This window comes from Carassius auratus, unplaced genomic scaffold (assembly GCF_003368295.1).
Source record: "Carassius auratus strain Wakin unplaced genomic scaffold, ASM336829v1 scaf_tig00011476, whole genome shotgun sequence".
NCBI lineage: Eukaryota > Metazoa > Chordata > Actinopteri > Cypriniformes > Cyprinidae > Carassius > Carassius auratus.
In genome coordinates this window covers 5-20,099 of record NW_020524204.1, presented here as the reverse complement: position 1 = coordinate 20,099, position 20,095 = coordinate 5, and the positions used below count along the sequence as shown (strand labels likewise).

At 35.9% G+C, this 20,095-nt stretch overlaps 1 pseudogene; it reads left to right on the top strand.

The window, feature by feature from the left end:
- Positions 1–3,239: 3,239 nt before the first annotated feature.
- LOC113073148 (heat shock 70 kDa protein 4-like) lies at positions 3,240–19,126 on the top strand (annotated as a pseudogene).
- Positions 19,127–20,095: the final 969 nt, after the last annotated feature.

The window sequence follows — 20,095 nt, the reverse complement described above, 5'->3', positions numbered from 1 at the left end:
GTGACATCAGCATCATCTACACACCTGCTAGTGACATCATGCTCCTCCTCACCTGCTAGTGACACCATGCTTCTCTTCACCTGCTAGTAACTTGTCTGCTTTGTGCTAAGCACATTTTGCTATCTTCTAGTAAGTTTAAGCTTTTGTTACCTTCTCAGCCAGGGTTTTAACCAACATTATACATATAATCTTTCACATACTTCTCAGTGTGCTTTTTTTTTTTTTTTTTTTTTTTTTTTTGCTGAATTTAATGCTTAGATTTTAGGGGGAAAATTTAAGTCAGAAATTTTTTACTTTACCTTTACTTATGATCTGCAATATCGTTTCAGATTCTGAACACATCAGAAATCACCAACCCCTCCTGACATATCTTTCCAGTTTGGGGTAGGTATGTGGCAACAATATAACATAAATAACAATAAAATATAATTAATTGATGCATTACTTATTGGGGTAACTGTTTTTTCTTGTAATAGAACACTATAGAACTACATTCACTATAGAACAGGAACATCATTTGTTGGTAAATTTTTCATGCCTTTTTTCTCCCTGTAGCAAAAAATTAATGTATATGCCAAAGTAGAATTCATCAACTTTAGCTGTGATCTCTGTGATCAGCTCATCATCTCTCCATACCCTCTCCACATGGAAGTCACCTCTTGAACTTGTCACAAGATCACACCAGGTTAACTAAGCCCGTAGCCATCAGCTGACCGTGGAATGACAATTGTGTGTTTCTTTCTCAGTTTTGCATGGTCCCCAATAAACTCAACGTGGGATGCCTCTCCGATTTCTTTCACATCAGGGCACTTAACCTCTACCAGGCCACAGAGAGGTTCTTCATTTGGGTCCACCACTTTGCCATCTGCACCAAGGTGTGGAGCATCAGGGTGGATGATGAGACCAGATGGAAGAACGTTAACGTCAAAGGTCTCCTCATAGCGGTGAAGAACCTCTGGCTCAAGTTTTAATCCTCTACACATCGCTCTCTAGAGACCCCGACAGATGTTTACACACACTGTTTAATGCAAGATATAAATGCATTTAACCTGCAATTACAAATGCATAATGTTTTGATGTTTTAAGCCCAGAATGTTGAATACTGATATTTGCAATGATAAAAGAAAGTGCTTTAAGAGGTGAAATTAAAAACTCCAATATCTAGACAATCATGAATTGTAACATCACTTCCTTTAATGTTTTTACTTTACAGTTGATATGGAATTTGTTTAAATGTTAAATTTGTAAAAAAAAAAAGTATTACATGTTTAAATGAAATGCTTATACAAAATAAATATGTAGTTAACTTTAAAGTATATCTACATTTCTTGCTTTCATACATGGTCATATGAAAAATTTGCCGTACTTAAGTGGCAGATTTCTGCCATTTACTGGAAACCATTTAAAATTACAAATTTAAACAAAAGCACTATATGAACATTCTGAGTGATTTTATTACACTAATATACAATCAGACATCCCAATTTCTGTTTTGGTAAAGTAATTAAGTGTCATGTCATTTAGATGAATTAGAATTTAATTTAGGGTCCTGAAATACCCTGAACACTGCACAGAGGTTAAGATGACCATTGCTACATAAAATAAAAATTGAAAGTCATCCTATTTTGTTTTAATTTTCCCTTACTAAATAATAAGAAACGCGATTCGGAGTCCCGATCTGAATCAAATATTTTGCGAACTCCGAAGCCCCGATCAAACGATTCGCGAAACGCGATTCGGAGTCCCGATCTGAATCTTTGCGAACTCGCTCCGAAGCCCCAATCAAATGATTCGCGAAACGTGCTTCGGAGTCCCGATCTGAATCAAATGTTTTGCGAACTCCGAAGCCCCGATCAAACGATTTGCGAAATGCGATTCGGAGTCCCGATCTGAATCAAATATTTTGCGAACTCGCTCCGATGCCTCAGATTGTGGTTAATCTTGCAGATCATGACTACTCTTCCTCTCCCTGCAGTTTGGTAATATAAAGATTCCTCTTTTGAACTCCCACCTCTTCTGTGGGTTTTATTGTTCTGATGAGATGAAACAGCTATGGAAACAGCGTGGCTCCCAGACGCGCGCGAGAGAACATCCGGGACAGCGCTGTCATACCTGCGTTCACCTAAAAGAAAAGGTCCAACAAATATTCCCAACTTTGCAATTAATTGCACTTAAATTGCATTTAACATGCACAAATTGACCTTATTTCTTAAAGCAGGCAAATCCCAACTGTTTTAGTCATTGAAACCTTTTTCGCCTATGTATTTACATGAAGTACCTCTGAGATTTTAATATTAAGATTAATAGGCTATTTTTATTACTAGCCTATGCCATTTGCATGATCATTGTTCTCTGAGATTTGTTAATGGTCACATGACATGCGGGTAAACAAATAAAATATTTCAATTTTTAGGAAGTGTTTTACTTTGATGTTATTTAAAAATGACTTATTACATTTATTATTAATTAATTATTAACTTTCAATTAAACTCACAAACCTCAGTTTTGGAAACCTTGACCTAATGCACTTCATATTTTTAATGCATACAAAGAACGGTATATATCTTTCTCTCGGTATTTTTATATCGGTGTGGTGCAAGATTACTCTGTTTAAATCAAACAAGTAAGTCAAAAGTAATATATATATATATATTATCTAAAATGTGTAATGTAATTGATTATGTTAACTACAATTTCTATAATGTCAATAATAAAATAATATACAATGTTATAAAAAAGTGCGTATTTAATATTTAAAAGCCACTGGTAATAACTACAATACAGACTAAATTCAATATTTTTTGTTAATAAAAAATTTATTATGTTCAGATCAGCACACAATTTATTTTAATCTCAGATTAAAATCTTAAAACCAATAGGAAAATCTGAATTTGAAAGTTTTTTTTGTTTTGTTTTTTAGCACATAACATTTACAGGGGATCCTTACAAAAGAAATATTGTTAAAATAAAATTATGTGGCACCGGTAAGATTCATACACGAGCAGAATAAAAAACAGTCCAAAAATAATTAATATATAAATAATACAAATAAATGTAAAAAAGAGAAAAAACAAATAGATATAAACATAAACATCTTGTATAATGAACTAAAATTAATAATTACACACAAGAATGTCAACTTCAAAGAATAACCCTTCCATCGAAGATATTTCAGCAGCTTTCTAATAATTCAGAGAGATTCAGAATAGAACCTCTGTGTTGGACCTTTTAGCTCCGCTCTGAACCGGAAGCGTTCCTGTTGTCTCACAAGCGGCGTTTATTATCCGCAACCTCATTCCTCTCTGAAGTTACTGTAGAATAATGAATTAAAACGTTACTGTTTACTCTTTATATTTTACAAATCTACCATCTAATCCCCATTTGGCCTCGGGCTTCTTGTGTTCGCGTGATCTCGTTGTTTTAAGATGTCAGTGGTGGGTTTTGACGTGGGCTTCCAGAGCTGCTATGTAGCTGTAGCTCGAGCCGGAGGAATCGAGACTGTGGCCAACGAGTACAGCGACCGGAGCACACCGTGAGTCCTCCACCGCACACACCCTCACCCTTTACCCGAGGAGAGGAACCCACAGACTGTACAAAAACAGGAGGAGACCCGCTCTCAGCTGAGTCTCTCACAGCCGCACCGCAGCCTCTTTCACGCGCCACACTTTGCTTTAATACCAATGCTGTAGTGTTTAAAATTCAGGATACGGTTTAGTAGTATCTGTTTTGAGAAGCAGAAGAATTAACACACCATTTGTTTGGAACAAGTGTGTGTGTGTGTGTGTTTGTGTGTGACCCTAGAGCATAAAACCAGTCACAAGGGTCAGTTTTTCGAAATTGAGATTTATACATCGTAATAAATAATCTTTCCATTGATGTATGGTTTAAGATAGTACAATATTTGGCTGAGATACACCTATTTGAAACTCTGAGGGTGCTATATATATATATTTATATATATATATATATATATATATATATATATATATATATATATATATATATATATATATATATTAGGGGTGTAACGATACGCGTATTCGTATTGAACCGTTCGGTACGAGGCTTTCGGTTCGGTACGCGGTACGCATTATGTACCGAACGGTTCGTTGGACTAATTAATTAAATTTGGAAAATAAAAAAGGAGTGTGAAATATAATGTTATGCGTTCAACAAGGTAGCCCAATAACCCAAACGACGTAACAGGCAATGCCCCTGACACCCCCGAAGAAAAAAAAACACCAATTTATATGTTTATGTTAGGCTACTCAGTCAGGCGCTCGCTCACTCAGTACGCGCTGAAGGCTCGGTACGGAGCCCCGCACGTCACCTGTAGGAGAGAAAAAACATCAATCCGTGGCGACGGTTTTGCAATCCGTCCCCTCAGTTTATAAACCGTGCTCATGAATTAATAAACTGTTCACTCGGTTTAACAAATCGTACCCAGGATTAACAAACCGTGCCCACGAATTCCCAGTCCGTGCGTTTAGATTGTGTAAACCGTACCCTCGGTTTTTGAATCCGTACCCACGAATTCATAATCCGTGCGCACGCTTTCGCAATCCGTTCCCTCGGATTTGAAAACTGACATGCATTTTACACTTAACAGTGAAACATGCATCTAACTCCGGCAGGTGGGGTGAGGTGGGTGGAGCTTAGTATAATAAAATCACAAAAATAAGTCTTCATGTTAAGAAAGAATTGTACACAAGCATTTCCAAAACTGTCCAAAGGTTATTTAAAAATAAAGCAATTCACAAATTATTTTATGACAAATATTTTTACTGTCTTGTACTCATTTATTTAGCCTACAAATAAAATTATAAAAAATAACTTTATTTTTATTTGTATCATTATTATATATTATTAAACAGGTTATGCATAAGAATCTTTTATCCAAAATAACTTACAAAAGAGGAAAAAATTACTCCAGAGTCAGTCACAATGCCAGGTTTATTGCACAATAATAATCAAGTGCTATTATAGATTATGAGCAATTGAACAAGATTTTAATGCGCATCTTTCTTATTAAATCTTTGTATTCCACCTCGTACTACACTTGATAGAGAATCACTTAAGACACTTTGCTGTAAACCTATTCCACATAATAATATTCAATAAAACTGTATGTTAACACGTAGGAGTTTGCTGCATGAATCCGTGAGTACGGTTTACAAATCCGAGGGAACGGATTGCGAAAGCGTGCGCACGGATTATGAATTCGTGGGTACGGATTCAAAAACCGAGGGTACGGTTTACAAAATCTAAGTGCACGGATTGGAAATTCGTGGGCACGGTTTGTTAATCCGTGGGCACGATTTGTTAAATCGAGTGAACAGTTTATGAATTCGTGAGTACGGTTTATAAACTGAGGGGACGGATTGCAAAACCGTCGCCACGGATTGCTTTTTTTTCTCCTACAGGTGATGTCCCGGGCTCCGTATACGGACATCACCGCAGCGAATGGTGCATTTACGTTATAGCCGCGGATATGAGACCTTACTCTGTAGTGGAAAACGCAGGTTTTAAGAACATGCTTAATGTAATTGAGCCCCATTACAATATTCCTTCACGAGCCCATTTCAGACAGACCGTAATTCCTGCTTTGTTCCAAAAAACATAAGCCCAAATAGAGAACCAATTGAGTAAAAACACACTAAATATAAAGAGTTATAGAGTTCCATATAAAAAGAGTTACATCTTTGTATTTGTTCATAACCACTACAACAATATTACATTTAATTTTTTAAAAAAAATTTATAAGGAGCTATTTTTGTTTTATACAGTATGCTGCTAAGAAAACACCATAGAAGATGGGTAAAGAATAGCTCCATCATTGTTCAATGTAAAAAAAACACATACTTTGTTAGTTTTAATAAATAAAACATTTTTTAAAAAATCAAGGAAATTTATCTGCCAATTTTTTCTTTTTGCTGTATCTAAAACGTACCGAACCGTACCGAACCGAACCGTGACATCAGTGTATTGAACCGAACCGAACCGTGAATTTTGTGAACCGTTACACCCCTAATATATATATATATATATATATATATATATATATATATATATACACACACACACACAGTACAGACCAATAGTTTGGACACGTCTTCTCATTGAAAGAGTTTTCTTTATTTTCATGACTATGACAATTGTAGATTCACACTGAAGGCATCAAAACTATGAATTAACACACGTGGAGTTATATATGGAATTATATACATAACAAAAAAGTGTGAAACAACTGAAAATCTGTCATATTGTAGCTTCTTCTTTTGCTTTGATTACTGCTTTGCACACTCTTGGCATACTCTTTATGAGCTTCATGAGGTAGTCACCTGAAATGGTCTTCCAACAGTCTTGAAGGAGTTCCCCGAGAGATGCTTAGCACTTGTCGGCCCTTTTGCCTTCTGTCTGCGGTCCAGCTCACCCCTAAACCATCTGGATTGGGTTCAGGTCCGGTGACTGTGGAGGCCAGGTCATCTGGAGCAGCACCCCATCACTCTCCTTCTTGATCAAATAACCCTTGATGCCTTCAGTGTGACTCTACAATTTACATAGTCATGAAAATAAAGAAAACTCTTTGAATGAGTGTCCAAACTTCTTCCAAACTATTTATGTATGTATGTATGTGTATATATTTATGTATATATTTGTGTGTATATATATATATATATATATATAAATACACATACATACATACATACATACATACATACATACATACACATGTGTGTATATAGAGAAAATGGCCTTTAAAGTTGTCAAATGAAGTTCTTCGCAATGCATATTACCAGGGGTGGTTCTAGGGTGAGTGGAGATCCGGGGCTTAGCCCAGAAAAATCCATGTATTTGACATTTTATTTTAATAAATCAGAAAGATTTACCTTGTTTAAAATATACAAAAACAAAAAAAATTAAAACATTTTATATAAAGTATTGAGGAAAATACGTTTGTTTTTTTGCAAACAAAAATTAAGAATTGCAAAACAAAATGAAACAGCGCGAAAAACATGATTTTGCAATATATATTTTCCATGGTCATATCTATTAATTTATTTGCAACGCTGGTTTTATTTTGCATGTCAGTCTAGTTTGAGCTTGAGCATTTGAGTAAATTCGGGAGTTCGTAGCGGGATCGCGAATCATTTGAGTCAATTTGGGGATCGCGAATCATTTGAATAAGTTCGGGAGTTCGTAGTGGGATCGCGAATCATTTGAGTCAATTTGGGGATCGCGAGTCATTTGAATAATTTCGGGAGTTCGTAGCGGGATCGCGAATCATTTGAGTCACCTGCTTCCGTTTTGGGAGTTGGAGTGGGATCGCGAATCATTCGAGTCAGTTCGGGAGTTCAAAGTGGGTTTGCATTTTTAGCATAAAAGGTTCTTTGGAGTTGAGTAAAGAACCCTATGGTTCTATATAGAACCCCAATGATCCCTTTTTCTAAGAGTTTGTTGTCATTAATAATCAAAAATTAAGTTTGGATATATTTATGATAGAAAATTTACTAAATCTCTTCTTTAGTTCAGATAGTTAAAACACCAACACTGAACCATTTCATTTTTTTTAAATGAATTATCACATTTGCATGTAAGTAAACAAATACAATGTTAAATTAGGTGTTTTATTTTGATTCATTTAAAATAAATCGTTTTAATATGACATTTTCATTATTTAATTATTAATTATTATTAGCTTTTCATTAAACTCATAAACCCCCTGCAGTTCCTTCACAAACCCAGTTTAGGAAACTTGATATATGCACATTTAATGCACTTAATATCAACAGATGGTATATCTTTTCTTTGTATTTTTATATCAAAACTATGTGATCTAAAGTATTCTAAAAGTAGCCTGATTTTATTGCATAAGATGTGTACTGTAATGGATTTCTGACTTTTCACTTTGTCACTTTTGTATCTGTGTGTGTGTGTGTGTATACACAGACTTTTATATATTTGGTGTGTGTGTGTGTAAATAAATGTATGCAATGCTCTAATAATGATTAATCATACCAGGACAATAATTTGTCATAATGTTTGTCATTTCAGATCATGTGTGTCTTTTGGACCACGAAATCGTTCTATTGGAGCAGCAGCTAAAAGCCAGGTATGTGATGTGTAGATCGTAGATTCAGGTTAGACGCCGTTTTTAACTTAACATGGGCTTTACACACTGTTAGGTCCTAGTTCTTGTAATTTTCAGAACTGTTTATGCCATTTTTATCAACTGAACAACATTGCAATCCATTAATTTCTGTACTTCACAGACTTCTTTTCATTCCGGTCAAAAATTAAACATGCAACCTTGACCCTTTTTTGTTGCTGCTGCCTTCATGCGCTCTTCGTATTTGTGCTCATGTGAGATCTACTCATGTTTTTTTTTTTTGTTCTGACTGAAACACAGGTGGTCACCAATTGCAAAAACACTGTCCAGGGATTCAAGCGTTTTCACGGCCGGGCGTTCTCTGACCCATTTGTCCAGAACTTGAAGTCCAGTCTGGTTTATGAGCTGTCACAGATGCCTTCGGGCACGACGGGCATAAAGGTGAGCAGCTTAAAGTGAGACGAGATCAGTTGTGCTGTGGATGTGAGAGGGATTGCGAGCTTGTCCTTTAGCTCTCGTGTGTTGGATGTTGTAGGTGATGTACATGGAGGAGGAGAAGGTGTTCAGCATTGAACAGATCACTGCGATGCTCCTCACCAAACTCAAGGAGACCGCTGAGAGCGCCCTCAAGAAGCCCGTCGCTGATTGTGTCATCTCTGTGAGTGTAAAAATCAATATCTCTAAAGATTTGCAGACATGTAGTCCTTAGCAGGGCTTAACAGTTTTAAATGCATGCAAACTGCATTTAGAGGAACGTGTATGAATAAATAAAAAAATCCCTCCCATGCATTAGTTTAAAATATTTAAAATCTGGCATAATCTTGTGGCATGTCTTGATCATTTTAATGCATCCCAGGCTTGTTTATAAATATCAGTCATGGAGCACGTATATATATTCTTCTCTTGGGTTATTATTTGGTTGCACTAACTGTATGTAAAACAGTAGAAAAAAAGATCTGCACACTGTTATTCTCTGTTTAAAAACTAACTGTATGTAATGCAATTTTAATGGAATTATTTAATTCAAAGTAAAATATTGTCACTTCGATCACCGTCATAGGAAGGAAAGAAAAATAACATTATTTGACGCATTATTCAGTGTTTAGATTTGACTAGCGTCAGGGTTATTAACTAACACATTAAAAAAATATAATTACTTTTCATGTTTACTGAAATTAAATGAAATATAAAAAATGTAGACTTCATTTTCATGTGGTTTAACCCGAAGCACTTTACTAAAACTGAAATGAAGCTATAAAAAAAATAAAAATTCATAAAATCGAAAAAATAAAAACAATAATAGTATCTAGTAAAAGTCGGAAGCCAGTTTCTGCCACTGAATAAAAATAAAATAAGGTAATTTGTGACTTTTTATCTAACTTAATTTTGAGATATAAACTCAAGATACCGAGTCCAATTCAAGGGGAAGCGAGGGGAAAAAATACAATTGTCTTAAAATTTAGAGTTTAACCTCTTAACTGTGACTCGCATTTTTGAACACAGACTTTAAAGTGCATGAACCAAACCTACATTTTTATAATTCATGACTGAAAACATTTTGTAACATGACTTTGATGTACCATTTTCATGATAATGTAATGTTCGATTTTAAAATGGGTTTTCAAAGGATGGATTTTGAGATGTTTTCAAGTGATACATAATTTCTGATGATTTCTAAAGTGTGATCGAGAAAAAGGCAACAAAGAAGAATGTTTTTAGTTTTTTTTTGACAGAGGTCAGAACTCCTGTTATGATCTAGGTTTTTGAGGTGCACTCTTATTTTTCCCACAAAATTTTCTACTAAAAAAGATTGGTGAAATATAATTTAAAGTCTAAACTTGCAGTTGCTACAAAAAAAGTCAGAACTGTGAAGTAAAACATCATCGCGATCACAGTTTTGTATTTGTTATTCAGAAGCGGAAAACAACTTGGGAATCATTTTTTGTAATAAATGAGTTTCTGGAGACAGAAATCCATCTTCGATGCTATGAACACTCTGGTGTCTCTTTCCCAAGCCAATGCTGTTTTCAATCCCAAGGTGCCCTGCTTCTACAGCGATGCTGAGAGGAGATCTGTCATCGATGCGGCTCAGATCGCAGGACTCAACTGTCTGAGGCTCATGAACGAAACCACCGCAGGTGAAGAGTAACACCGTTTCACATGCAACACATCCACTCTCCGCTCTCGGGTGACATCTGTGTTTTGTTGTTGCATGCAGTGGCTCTGGCGTACGGGATCTACAAACAGGATCTTCCTGCTCCTGAAGAAAAGCCAAGGACAGTGGTGTTTGTGGACATCGGCCATTCAGGCTACCAGGTGTCTGTGTGTGCCTTTAATAAAGGCAAGCTCAAGGTGTGTGCGGATGACATTTCTACTTCATAATGTGATCTGGACACATATAGACAGAGTGTTATTTTCCTCCCCACACAGATTCTTGCTACAGCCTTTGACCCTGAAATGGGAGGAAAAGACTTCGATGAGCGGCTGGTCAGACATTTTTGTGAGGAGTTTGCGGTCAAGTACAAGCTGGATGTGAAGTCCAAGCCCCGAGCGTTAGTGCGACTCTATCAGGAGTGTGAGAAGCTGAAGAAGCTGATGAGCGCCAACTCCTCAGACCTGCCCCTGAACATCGAGTGCTTCATGAATGATATCGACGTCTCAAGCAAACTCAACAGGTATGTCGTCATGTCGTTCCAAGCTTGCATGGTTTTCGAAGACTTCTGTTTTTAATAGGTCAAAGAAAGCGATCGGGGTCCAGAATGCATCATTAAAGTTTCAAGTAATCCATAAGACTTGTGTGCTACTTTGCTAATCTTAAAGGGATAGTGCACTCAAAAATGAAAATGGTCATAACTCACATTATAAACTCGTTCATTGATCTTCAAAAACACATATGCTTTATGTCCCTCCATTAAAAAATTATACCCAAACCTGCTTTGAAAATTCATAGACATTGTAAACATAATCTATACAAACTTTTTTGTAGAGAATATGGCTTCGAGCATGTCTGAGCTTCTGTTTATGATATTTAATGAGCTCTAGGTATTTGCATATGTGTGCTTGTCAATGTTAACGTGTGAATAAATGTCAGTTTCATCAGATTAAGTGATTGTGTATCTTCAAACCACTCGATTCATGCAGATTTCTGTTAGAATATGATTTATTTTTAGAGTTTTATGAAATCGTGATATAATGGACAGAAATATTTCTTCAAAAATCCTTCATTTGCATTTCAAGGATGAAAGAAAATCTGGTTTGGAGTTACATGAAGTGATGACAGAATTACAATTTTGGGGTGAACTATCCCTTTAAGAACATCATGCCAAATTTAGAATGTTGCCCGTCACTCAGATCTCATTTGCATATTCATTCTTGAGTGTAAAAATCAGAACAAGTAATAGGTTTGGAATGACCGTTTTTCTTTTACATTCACAGCTTATACTGTGTCATACATTCTTTCATTCCCATCAACCACACATAATAATGTTGGCATCCTGACAATAATTAATTTGAGCTTCATATCTAGTTTTATTCCTGTGGCAGGGCTCAGTTTGAAGAGATGTGTGCTGATGTTTTAGCTCGAGTCGAGCCTCCGCTGCGCAGTCTGATGGAGCAAGCTCGTAAGTAATGCTCTATATTTCACATATCTCACAGAAATGATTAATTCAACCGTCTGTCGCCTGCTCCTGCGCAGATCTGAGAAAAGATGACATCCATGCTGTGGAAATAGTGGGCGGAGCCTCTAGAATGCCAGCCATCAAAGAAAGAATCAACAAGTTCTTTGGGAAGGAGCCGAGCACGACGCTGAACGCAGACGAAGCTGTGGCCAGAGGATGTGCTCTTCAGGTCAGATCATGATCGAATGTTTACAGCATCCAAATCTGAATAAAAAGATTTCATTGATGCATGGTTTGTTAGGATCGGTCAATATTTGGCTGAGAGACAACTATTTTGAAAATCTGGAATCTAAGGGAGCAAAAAAATCTAAATGAAGTTGTCCAATTGAAGTTCTTAGCAATGCATATTAATTATTTACAATAGGAAATTTACAAAATGTCTTCATGGAACATGATCTTTACTTAATATCCTAATGATTTTTGTCATAAAATTAAAATCATTAATTTTGACCCATACAATGTATTGTTGTCTATTGCTACAAATAAAACCCAGAGACTTCAGACTGCTGCTGCGCTCCATTCCACAGCATTTGCAACTGCTTTTAATCACTTAAATAGAAGAAGCACAGTTACTAAAGTGTCGAGAATAATGAACAGAAGTTTAGAAGTTTATTTTCAAATGCAAAAGTATTGGAAATCAATTTTTTGCATTTTTTTTTTTTTATAACACTGTAAGTGAGTCCCATCGGGTAATGAAAAGGGGTGACCTTCACACCCTCTTGGGCCAAATGCAGGAAACGCATCATGTGGTCAGGTGTTTGATAGCAGACCGTTAACACTGTCTCTGTCTCCCGATCCCAGTGTGCCATCCTCTCTCCTGCTTTTAAAGTGCGTGAGTTCTCCATAACAGACGTGGTTCCCTTTCCCATCTCTCTGAAGTGGAATTCTGCCGCTGAAGAGGGACTCAGGTACAGACATGCGCCGTCCGGTCATCATGCTTGACACTACTTTGATTTACACAGCTTTATCGTCTTCCGTTTCAGTGACTGTGAGGTCTTCCCAAAGAACCATGCAGCACCTTTCTCCAAAGTGCTGACGTTTTACCGGAGAGAGCCGTTCTCCTTGGAAGCATACTACAGCTGTCCTAAAGAGCTCCCTTATCCAGATCCCATAATAGGTACACACACACACACTGGACAGTTTTTAGAAATCACAAAACCGTGCATGATTTGAAGTGCAGTCGCAATAGTCTGATCCTCTTTTTCCTCTGGTCTTTAACCGTTCTATGTTGTACAAGCATGTTATTGGAGTTTCTGTGAACGGTTCATCAGTTAAATGTTTTTAAACAGTTTGACATTGTAGTTTTTAATCAGAATGTCTGAATCTCAGAAATACATTGCATTCTGATCTATGGAAGCCTCTTTCCTCCACTGAATTAAAAAAAGAAAAGGTAATTAGAACTTTTTGTTACAATTTAGAATTTTGGGACATAAACTCAAAATTCCGAATTTTTTCAAAATTTAAAGCTGAAAAATGATAGCTTTTACCTTTTTTTTATTCAGTGGTGGAAACAAGTTTCTATGTGAATGTATGTTACAATATGAAAGAAAAGATCTACTGCCACTTCTATTTCATCTTTAAGCAAATTCTGAGAAATACAGATGGACTGCTAAAGAAATGCACAGTTATTTCAGTTTTACCACAATTTTCACCTCAGTCGAGTTGTTTTTTTTAAGTGGCGTAACTCCAGTTTTATTCCAGAGCTGCAAAGAGACAGTCCTGGCATTGAGCTACTGAAATAGAAATATGAGAAAAACTAAATCACAATGTTTGTGTGACCTTGTGTCTCCTCACAGAGAGGCAAACGAATGCATGAGTGACACAGTGAACTTAGAGAAGAACAACTCCGTAATTCTGTTGCAATAGGAGCTGAAATGTATTTAGGGAAAGCATGCAAAATAAATGCATTTTTACATTTCCTCCTCAATTCATGTGCCTTCACATGCACTTTGCTTTTCATGCCATATTTTTACTGTCACGATGCATTCTGTATGTAAACATCCACACACGCAGGTCAGTACATCATCCAGAAGGTGGTTCCCCAGGCCTCAGGCGAGAGTTCAAAGGTTAAGGTCAAGGTGCGAGTCAATGTCCACGGGATCTTCAGTGTGTCCAGTGCTTCACTAGTGGAGCTGCAGAAATCTGAGGAGGAAGAGGAGAGCATGGACACGGAGCAGAGCACAGAGAAAGAGACTGAGGTATTGCAGCAGGATACTACTGTTCACATGCCGTCTCATGCTTTAACACTTTCATCATGATCTGTGTATACTCTGGGGCTCTACCTCACAGATTGATGTTCTGGTGAAGTCACCACCATGTGTTTCCAATCATCCACAGAGCAAAATGCAGGTTGATCAAGATGAACAAAAGACTGGAGAACAGGAAAATGGAGAGAAAAAAGCGGGAACAGAAGAAATGGAGGTACATTAGACTCACAGATATTTAGGACCCACATATTTAGGACCATTTGATAATCATGCATATTACTATCCATACAATGGCTGTGCGATATTTATTGTTGTTTTAAACGATATGCACGCTGACATTATCAAGTATATCACTCACTCTGCTTAAAAACGAACTAAAACACGTCTTCAGAGTCCAGAAGCATTGACCGTGTGATGAAGCCTATGACAATGCATTCAAATTAACCCTATAATGCAAGATATGAAAGCAAAACATAACCCCGTATCGTTTTTTGTTTGTTAAATGAATGTAGTCAAGTAATATCTCACAAGCAATTTTCCTAAATACCAGCGTGATCGCGAAAGCGATGTTAATTTTATACAACGAACAAGAAGTTAATATTGAGCGAGTTGCATTTTATTACGCCAATCAAAAAAAAAATAGTTCCAAAGACGCATCAAAACACTTAATCTGTGTTTGAACAAATCATTTGAATCAGTGATTTATTCGAAAAGGCAGTCGCATCTCATCGCTTGAATGAATGATTCAATGACTCGCTCATTAAGATATTGAGCATGCTGCCACCTACTGGTTATCTTATGACATGCATTAAAAAAGAAAAACACTCATCGAAATAATCCCAAATAAATCTTCACCGAGCATTTTATTGTCAGCATCACACACCCCTAATTAATACACTGAATTGGGATTTGTTCAGACATCAGCAGAGGAAGGCAACAGGAGAAGAAATCAGATCAGCCTCCACAAGCCAAGAAGCCCAAAGTGAAAACTAAGGTCCTGGAGCTGCCCATCGAGAACAACCCACAGTGGCAGCTTGCTAACGACATGCTCAACCTGTTCGTGGAGAGCGAGGTATGCTTTCTGTGCAGATGAGAACTGGGGAAACGTCTTCAACCGTTAAGAACTCAATCGAGTGTGAAATTCTCTCTCCTCAGGGTAAGATGATCATGCAGGACAAGCTCGAGAAGGAGAGGAACGATGCCAAGAACTATGTGGAGGAGTACGTGTACGAGATGAGGGACAAACTGCACGGGATATTCGAGAAGTTCGTCGACGAGAGCGTGAGAGCAGTCACATGGCTTCAAATCTAAATTAGGGAATTTACTAATTGTCTTGAAAAAGCAGTTTAAATAAATGGTTTAATATCTGCATGAAACTATTTTTAAATCCTTGTCTAGTAATCACTAAAAACTTTTTAAAAAATTTCTAGACATTCATTTGTCAGAAGGTGTTTTAGACCACTATTTAACCTTAAAATCAGACTTTTTGTTGGTATTATTTTGCAGGTATTACGAATCGATTCACTTTATCTTTGCTGTATTTCATTAAATGTACTACAATAACTAAATGCATAATAAATACAAACTATCTGCATTTTTTTATTACTTCTAAAATTGACAAAAACACACTAAAATGAATTTAATAAATAAATGTGTTCATGTAGCAGACGCTTTTATCCAAAGCGACTTACAGTGCATTCAAGCTAACATTTTTTACCTAACATTAAACTTAAACTTTAAAATTTAAAATGAAAAGCAAAAATATTGAAAACACTTATTTAAAATAAAAATTAAAAATAAAAACCACTAAAAAGTTGATCTCGGTGCATGATTGTTTTTTAGTATTATTTAAATATTATGATAGTATTTTGACTTTTATTTTAAGTCTAAATGTTATTTTGTCAGTTTTAATCTTTTTTTTTATATATACATTTAAAATATAGCTTTTGGTTTTTAAGCATTTTAGTACTTCTAGTTAGTGGCTAAGGCAGTATTCATAATTTAAGTTTTTGATCTAAAATGTATATTTATTTTATACCAGCTTATTTTAATTAACAAGAATGCTTTTAATAGTGTTTTTGTATGTCTGACCCGGTCTGTGTTTCCTCTTCCAGGACAGAGATGCTCTCTCATTAAAACTGGAGGACACTGAGGTCTGGCTGTACGAGGACGGTGAAGACCAGCCCAAACAAGTATACATTGACAAACTCGTTGAACTGAAGGTACTAAACGTCTTTTGAGGTTTATCATGTATGATGCAAGCGGTTATACACAACACAAACAGCACTTAGTCACCAACTTCTATCCACTGGTTCTTTACACACTGCTAATTATCCTTCTATTTATGCAACGAAAAGCCTCTTTAACTTATTAAAAAATGTTGTTGTAGAGTCTCGGCCAACCCATTCAAGAGAGATACACAGAATTCGAGGGAAAGACCCAAAGCTTTCGATGAGCTGGGCAGGACAACTGCAGCAATACATGAAGATTGTAGAGGCCTACAAAACCAAGGTGAGGTTGAGTTGGATTAACGTTACGTGAGTTACAAATTTGCACCGTCCTAGTGCTTCACATGTCTTTTTGGATTACAGGAAGAGCAGTATGACCATCTGGAGGATGCTGAAGTTCAGAAGGTGGACAGGATGGTGAACGACGTCATGATCTGGAATGAACAGTAAAATGAACCAGCAGAGTAAACAGAGTCTCGCCTTGGAGCCTGCCGGTGAAAACGATGGAGATACAGGCCAAAACACGGGTCAGTCACAGTTAGACACGGTTACACGAGCTTTTCCACAAGATACATATTAATGTGATATGATATGGGCTGTGCAGTATAACAGTATATTCACCACACAAATTTAGCTATATTGTTAATTTCGCAGTATGCAAATATATCAGCGTAGCACAGTACTACTTAAAAGATTAAATAATCAAACATTTGGGTGGCATGATTTATCTCAGATACAGATAAGACTAAAATCAATTGAATCTAAAAAAGAGACCTACTGTTATTTCTGCACACTGACAATAACAACAAAATATTTGTGCTTTTGTAAAATAAAACAAAACGAAAAGTGCACTTTCTGCTGTCTACGTTTCTGTGAGCAACTTTCTACACGTCACAAATGAATATTTGACATAGAGACATGAGAAATATGTGAATAGAAAGCTTGTCTACTTTTAAATTTAAATTGAAAATGAATATTCTCTGATTATGTAATCTGTGTGAAACTAAAGCCCAGGTACAGATTTTTCACGTATCTGAGCTCTTTATATGCAATCATTTGTGAGCAAACACCCTCTGGATACAAAAAGTAGATTAAAAAAAATCAAGATTCGTCTAAGTCCTGCTATGAGGAATCTACCTCAGAAGAACACCGCGATCTGACAACTTAATTCAGCCAGAGAAGATCATTTATGTAATTTATTCTTATTTTACATAAACCTGTACAGATTTTCCTGAACATCTTGGCCAAACTGAGATGTATTGTTTAACTTTTACTTAAGCTTTTGTTATTCAGAGTATTCTTTTTTTTTAAACAAAGCAATGTTAAGTTTTTTAGAAAAATGTTTAAGTATTACGGTTGTTTTAAAGCTAAAAGGCTAAACTATTCTACGTTTGACTCAAATTGAAAGAATAAAGAGTTTAATTTCTATTAAAGTTTATAGGGATTTTAAGATTGCAGCCTATTTGGCCGATTCAAATAATTAAGCTACTTATTGAGTAACTAAGTTACTTTTTCAGACAGAGTAATTAATTATTTAATAACATCTGCCTAATCGCAATTTATCGCCTTTTTGATTTAATTTTGTTTAAACAAGCAGCCCTATTAAATACACACACAATTGTGTCAAAATGCTCTTGGTGTGGAGTATTCATGTAAATAGAGTTGGTTACGTATTAAATACACACAAAACAGTTTGGTGTATATTGGATCTGTGCAGTGGGTCTTAAAGTGACAGCTGCCTACTTTACCAGCTTCTCGTCATTAATGTTGATCACACAAAAAAAGATGCTACGGATGTTAAGATTCAACAGTTCGCCATTGATGCATTGAGTATAACAAAAGTGTGAATCACGTACAAAGTTGGGCTTTGTATCGTGTTGTATCATTTCTAATATATTTGCATTGGTAAAAACCATTTATTTATATATAATTATAGTAGATGCGCTATACTTTTATTCTTAGAAAGTGAACAATAATTTATGACCTATATTTTATATGCAGATTGATTTCTTTGTAAAAATGTTTATCAAGTGCATTCTCTCGAATATAGTGAATATAACTATCACAACACTGTGACTACGTGCTATAAGTCAGAAGGCACTTAATTAATGATTTGTGTCTGTCTGAACAAAAAATAAATGCCAACTATTTGTACCATATTGGAATTGCATAGCATCATATATATTTTCTAATGCATTGTATTGCAAAATCAGATTTGCACTGCATGGTAATAGGAGGGAAATCACAACAGTATCTGCTTCATATGTTTCTTGCTTAATGTAACAAAGTTATGGCCTCAGCTCAACCCCTTTTTTTTGTTTTACTTTATTTTGATTTTGGTCGTATTGCCCACCACCACCATACTATGGTATTGCCATCTGACACCATTGTATTCAGATCTCTTCTCATTTTCCACAGGAGCTATTCTCCACTTGCAATCCTGTTGTGACCAAACCCAAGCCCAAAGTGACTTGCCAAAAGAGGAGAACCCCTCAGAACCGAACGGGCCGTCAATACACAGGAAAACCCTGAAGCCCAGTCCGGCGGCACAGAGCAAGCGACTGCAGACACCGCAGAAGCCAAGCCGGACATGGACCTCGATTAACCGCACTGTGTAATGTTACGTTAACGTTACACATCACGTTATGTAACATAATGTTTTGTTAATGTTAACTTATGTTAACTCCAGTGTCTCCTAACCCTAAATCATCATCCTCACGGCGGGGTAACTCTGATAATGAGAGAATCAGTGGCTACATTTGCATGTCCTTTTATATTAAGAAAAACATAAATCATGATGCTGTACGACTGCTGATTGAGAATAATTCTGTCTGCCTACGATTGAGTTTGTCATATGCTGGTTCTGTCAACTGTTGTTTCAATAAATATGGATTGAAACATAAATGCACATGCTTATATTGTGAAATTACTTTAACATAAGGCAAAAGCATGTGTGGCTTCGCCTTTTCATTTATGAATACATTTACAAGTGTTAACAGTTTACGTCAACGCACAAGGAAAAGCAGATTTATTATCAACATTTATTATGCAAGTTTGTAAATGCATTCTAGCACATTTGCCATCTTATGTTTGCCTTTGCACATCTTGGTTTACTTTAAGAGTAGGCAAACCCTGCATCACTTCCATTGAAACACCTGATTTGTCAGTTTTCAAAATGTTTTTGTTTTTCTATGTCACGTTCCATAAATATGATATAAAATGTAAACATCACATCACTCTTAAATTAGGATTTTGGCCTAGCTTTTCAACTCTGTTACAAAGTTTAAGGCATGCAACAAATGGACAGTCTGTTGAACTGTTATTACTTTATTTGTTTTGTTTTTTTTATAACCAAATATCAGTGTCCTAAGGTATTGCATTCAATCCTTGATATTCCACTTAAATTAACAACATTAATTTTGTAAAATTAGTGACACACCAGAAATATAAATCACTTGGAAACTTTTCAACAGAATGAAGGCAAGTAAATCAGCTTAAACACCCTGTTATAAAGTTATTTGAAAATCTTTTCTGTATTTACCAATTTATGATTGTAAATCAAAAGGTGTTCCCACAAAAGCATGCCATGGAGCAACTGAATTAATCTTAAATTAGGCTAAATTACCCATTATGGTGTTAATAAATGATGTTGCCTATTCACTAAATGTTTTATAATGATGTTGTTTATATTTGTTGCCATCTTAATCAAACAAATTAGGGTTTTAACTTTGACATAGTTCAAAAAAATAATAATAATAGTGAATAAAACATCTCATATAATTTATAAATTGGCCTCCATAGCCACAGATCAACACGTTTTAACAGTAAAGCACCTCATTTCGACACTTATTTATTTATTTGCACGGTCCATTG